This window comes from Quercus robur, chromosome 10, assembly GCF_932294415.1.
Source record: "Quercus robur chromosome 10, dhQueRobu3.1, whole genome shotgun sequence".
Classification (NCBI taxonomy): Eukaryota; Viridiplantae; Streptophyta; class Magnoliopsida; order Fagales; family Fagaceae; genus Quercus; species Quercus robur.
This window is the reverse complement of record NC_065543.1, coordinates 51,282,044-51,287,945: the sequence shown is the minus strand read 5'-3', so window position 1 is coordinate 51,287,945 and position 5,902 is coordinate 51,282,044. Positions and strand designations below refer to the sequence as shown.

The 5,902-nt window shown below is 31.7% G+C and overlaps 1 long non-coding RNA gene across 1 annotated transcript; it reads left to right on the top strand.

Annotated features, from left to right (window-relative positions):
• Nucleotides 1-971: 971 nt before the first annotated feature.
• LOC126703288 (uncharacterized) lies at nucleotides 972-4,027 on the top strand. Its single transcript, XR_007647999.1, has 2 exons — nucleotides 972-1,585; nucleotides 3,788-4,027. It is a non-coding gene; the product is annotated as an uncharacterized LOC126703288 (long non-coding RNA).
• Nucleotides 4,028-5,902: the final 1,875 nt, after the last annotated feature.

Genomic DNA, 5,902 nt, shown 5'->3' with positions numbered 1-5,902 from the left:
TTGAGGCAATTTCTTCGTTTGCACTAGTAAGAATGAGATTCTAGCATATATATATTTTTATGTTCTAGAATTTCCCAACTAACTCGACCAATGGTCTATTTTACACTGACCTTATTGGCACATTATTTGGATACATAAATACAAAACTGTCACAAAAAAAGTGCATTGAATCAATCTTTTGACTTGTGTTTGAGAAACTAATAAATTGGGCATTTGTGTTCTTAACAATTTTGATGATAAGAAGTAGAAATGCATTGAATTGATTAAGAAATATGATGAAATGGATTGCTATTTTTTTTTTTTTTTTTTTTTATGGGAAAATGGATTGCTATTTTTTTTTGAGCAATAATTACAACATGCTGCTAATCCCGCAGTTCGAACCCTTTCCCCCCTAGACCCCCAAGCACTTTGTGTATGGATTGCTATTGATGTTATCATTTGTAGGTAAATAATAAGTTAGTTTTCATAAAACTAACTTATTAAATTATTTTTGGTTTAATAAGCCATTAAACATACGGAAATAACCAGAAATTCATGAAAAATTTCTTAAGGCAAATTCGGACCAACGAATGTAGTTGAAAAAAAAAAGAAAATACTAAAAATAATCTCCTGATTTCATGAAATGTACATTGTCACTTTGTTGAAATGCCGATGAGTGTGAAAGATTTTGTGGACAAGTTTAATGCACATTGACTTTTATTGGATTGAATACTAGTAATAATAAAAAAAAGGCTGGCTCATTTGGTATAATTATTTCCAATTGGTTCATTTTATATAAAAATAAAAAATAAAATGAATAAAAATACAACTATATGTATATAAAAAATTATACATAAGAAAAGCCCAATAAAATCAAGTCTTTCTTGGGCCTTTCTTTGGGCCAGGACTAAGACAAAACCAGGCCATGCCGAAATGACAAAAACACCACTTCTTAATCGTTTAGGGCGGTGTCTAACAATATTTCCCGCTCTAATAATTATGTTTAGCTTAAACCAAATAATTTTCCATACCCTTTCAAAATCAAGTCAAAAACCCTAGGATCTGTTTGGTATGTGTGTTTAAATAATAGTTTTCAATTTTATATAATGTTATTTAAAAATTGAAAACATGTATTTAAACTTGTGTACCAAACAGACCCTATCATATCTATATAAATACCTCTCTTATGTCTTGGAAGAAAACTGAGGAACACGAACACACACAAAATCGGCAGTTCCACGATCTAGAAAACCCTATACAACAACCCACTCGCCGTTTCAACTCCACAGTCCACAGCAGAGATGGCGGAGGAGGCAGATAAGAAGGATTTTCTACTGATGAAAGAAGCATGGAAAGCCGTTCGAAAGGCCAAAGAGGAGCTGACAGCGGCGCAAGAACGCGCTGATGCGTTGGCCGGCAAGGTTGTAAACTTGCCGGAAGTACCAGTTTCTTCCGAGAATGACTTAAATGGAATTAAGTACCTGAAGGAGCGCCATGATTTTCAGGGTGACGCGAAGATTTCCAAGGAGCTTCCTGAAAAGGCCAAAGTTGCTATAAAGCAGAAGGCGAGCGAACTTAAAGTCATAGTAAAAGATTGAAGGCCTGGGTATGTTTTTTTTTTTTTCAAAATCTTTTAAATTATCAAGAGATTTTTCCTTCCAAAAAAATTCACATAAAAGTTTCTTTAAAAAAAATTGATGAAGTTTTCAAAAAAAATTTTGAAAGAAGTTTTTTTATAAAATTTTTAAAATGAACGTTTTCAAAAAAAAAAAAAATAAAGCGGTTTTCCCAAACAAAACAAAAAAGAAAACTAGAAACTGACTTTTTCCCCCCAAAAAAATACAAATGGAGTTTCCAAACCAAAAAATAAAAATAATAATAATCCTTTCCTTACAATTAAACCTTCAAAGAAGATATCAGAATATTTATAGAGGTTGAATCAATCTTGTGACCTAATTTTTTTTGATGATTCAAGTCTTTCCTTTTTAGTTATGTGATTTTGTTTAGGTGCTCCAAGTCAATCTTATTTTCTACTTTTGTTTGGGCCGTTAGCCCATATTTGTATCATCTAGAGGCATTAGTACTTCATCTAGGGGCTTTAGGCCCACCCTTGTTTTGCCTTGGGGCCATAAGTCCATCATTGTTTTGTCTAGGGGCATTAAGCTCATCCTTATTCTCTATTTGGGCCTTAAGTCTATTATTGGAATTTTAGGCACATCTTGTATTGTCTTTGGGCCTTAGGCCCACATCCTTGATTTGTCTTGGAGTCTTAGGCTTGTCCTTGTTCGCCTAAGGGTATTCCCAACCTTGTCTGTCTAACTTCCTTAGGCCTATCCTTGTCTTGTGTTTAGAACTTAGGCCTATATTTTCTCTATCTGAGCCTTAAGTCTATCTTTATTTTGTCTTGGTTTTGAGCCTACCTTGTTATTCACTTAGGTCATATACATGCCATCTAGGATTATTAACTTGTCTTATTCAATGTGAGGGCCCTAGAACCTCTATCTTGTCAAAATTGGAAGTGGAGCTTTGGCTGATATAATTGATATCCTCTCTGCCCAATTCACAAACAAAGTGTGTTTACCATAGCTTTCCTTGAAAATCCTATATAATTTGCATATCCCCGAAAGTTTCACAATGTCAAATTTGAGTGCTTCCACCAAGAGAGACAAGAAATAATTAAAGCAAATGAAATTACACAAAATCAACATGATTTTTTCAACAACAAAAAAAGAAAAATCCCTACTATTGCATAATTACATGTGATTCACGCATTATGTATTCATGCCTAATAGGCCAATCCTATCCTGTAGCCCCTTTAGTTCCATTGTATATTGTATCTAGGTCACTTAAGGTGGATGATATTATTGACTCTCAAAAAGAAAAAGAAAAAAGTGCGGATATTACAATTTATTAATTAGTTTTTATGAATATTTTACGTAAATATTGAATATTTATGTTAAATGAACATGACCGTATGGCTTCCATGATCAATGTGTTCACTGCATTTTTTTTTTATCAACTTGGATTTTTCCTAGAACTTTTTATTTTTTATTTTTTAGAATTATGGTAAAGAATGTCAAATAGATAGGCCTAAGCCAATTTGGGGTTTTTCTTTGTCGGCTTTTATTTTTGGAAACTTATACTTTGGTTTGGCTGGACTTACATAGATACATCTTGAGTGTAATTTGAGAAGAAAAATATAAGAAATAGACGTAATTTTTAAATACGTTCTCCCCTTCCCACTATTAGTGATGTGATACAGTATCAACAAATGGATACATGTGTCTCATAACACTGCCACCAAATTAATGAAAACGATTATTAATAATATTTGAGTTAATCCAATAATGCTCTTAAAAAAAATTACCAACTAGTCTAGTAGTTATTGAGATGAGGTAGTTTTTGTTTTCTCAATTTTATTTTTTATTATTGTAAAATGTGCTCTAGTATCTATTAAAGTCTTGGATCATTCATGTCTTTAAAGACTTGATCTCATTAAAATGTTTTTTATTTACTTTGGTAGATAATTTTATAATTTATATTGAAAATGAAAATTTTAAGAAGTTCACTATGAAAATGGTAAAAGATGAATTTAATTCTATAAAATATTATCATTGAGCATACTTTTTATAGGATTACTAAGTTCTTTTTGTGAAATTTTTGTACATGAATTGTTAAAAAAAAAATTCGATACATAGCATTTAAACCTTCTGTTCTTCTAAATCCAAAAAAATATAATAAAAAAAATGATTCTCATTTATAGTACTTTTCAAAGTTGAATCTAATATTTTTATTTTATTCTATGAAGGGTGATACCACATTTCTGGGAGCTGCTGAATAGTTGCTAGCACATATCTGGAAGTAACTGAATGTCTGGAGAAGTATTTGTCTTTCTGTATGAAAAACATCTCTATTGTAAATCCATTATGCAGTATGCACCACTATTAGTATTAACTTTTGAGTTCGTTTTGGACATCATATCTAACATTATGATCTACTGCTTTTCTTAAACACATCTATATATTTGAAATATGTTATATTGGTGGCTTGTGATGTGTCCTGTTATAATCTGTGGTTTTTTTTTTCTTGAATTGTAAATTTAATGTTTCTTCCGATTATTGATAAAAATAAATAAATAAATAAAAATGCGTGCACGTTGAACCGAAACTAATGAATTACGATACGCTAGTATTTGGCTTGACGAATTTGCAAAACCTCATGAACTTTGCTATCTCCCCCTCAATTTTTACAAGCCATGACCAGTAGTGGGCTCATGCAGATGCAAATTTTCGCTCTCCTTTTGCTAGATAAAACTCAAGGAGATTTCTTTTCACCCATCTGCTGTGACTATGTATGGACTGGATTTTGTAGATAATATTAGGGTAAACTAAATAATTAGTCCTTAACCTTTATATTGTATTTCAATTTAATCTTTAACGTTTCAAGTGTGTTAATTTGGTCCCTAACTTTTTAGTATTATGCCAAAATATTCTCAATCGTTAAGTGATGGATGAAAAATGTTGACATGAGTAATAATTAAAATAAAATTTTCTTTTCCATGTGGACTACAATGTTAGTATAAACTTTAAAAAAATTCTGGGTGTCACGTGTCCTTTGTTTTTCTTTTTTTTCCTTTCATTTTCTTTTGCTTTGCTTTCTTGGGAAACAAACGGGATTATAAAACCCATAATTGAAAATTTTAACTTAATTTTCTTGCAATTTTCCAAATCAAACAGGGAAAAAACAATATTAATGAAAAAGCAAAAGTTACGAAACTAACTACAAACTAGGGGTGTGCAGAATATTCGCTTGACCTGCCAACTTGCTTGATCCACAGTCGACCCGCTTGGTCTGTGCGGGTCAATAAGTTAGGTGGTTTGGGTTGGGAAGGTTAGATGCCCAAAATAGCGGATTGGGTTGGATAACGGATTGAAACATTGTCAACCTGTTACAACTCGACCCACCTGCTTAATTATACATAAATAATATATATTAGTTTAAATTGATCAACTGTATATTTTGTATGTAAAGTTAATCAATTCACCTAATCAATTTTTACAACTAATGAATAATCAATTCCTTATACAAAAGATAAAAAGTCAACATTGAAACCGTAAAATTACTTCAACCATATACTACATACACTCCGTATTTAGCTTTCACCTTCAACCACTTCCTTTCCCTCCCTCTTTCATGTTGTTTCATCTTTTTCTTCCTCAACATTTTTGAAGCCTCTCTCCCTTTTCTTTTTTTTTTCCTTTTTCTTTTTTTTTAACCCCTTCAATTCTTCACCTTCCATCAACTATGTACTCTCCTAGACAACCACAAAGGTAGTTGTTCTTATGTCTTGTATTGCTTAATGTTTGTATCTATATTTTTATTGTGTATGTTGTTTGACTTTTTGATTTGGGTCCTATATATTCTTGTAAATCTTGAGACGATGCATACCATTGTTGTGCTGGTATGTTATTATTTTGAATCCTTGATGTGACTTTGGGAATGTTAAGACTTTGGGTTTGTTAATTTAATTTTCCTCAATTGTAAGGCAGCAGCCTACTATTTTTTCTTTTTCTTTTTCCTTTTTTGTGAAGACAAGGTCTATTAGAGATGATATATCTCTTTTTTAATGACTCTATGTTCGTGTTGGAATTGAGATTATTCAATGAAATCTACCTTTAATGTTTTGTGTGCATTAGTTATATTTTGAAATTATGCAATAATAAATTGCAAATTGTGATAATTTTTTTCAAAAATAACATTGTTAACGCCAACCCGCACAACCCGCCAAGTTGAAACCACGAAAATTTGTAACTAATCCGCCGAATTTAGACCTTGGTGAGTCGATGGTGGATGAATTTTCCCAACCTGCTAGTGGCATATTGGATAGAAATATTGGCTTTTACTCGCTCAATTCGACCTGTGC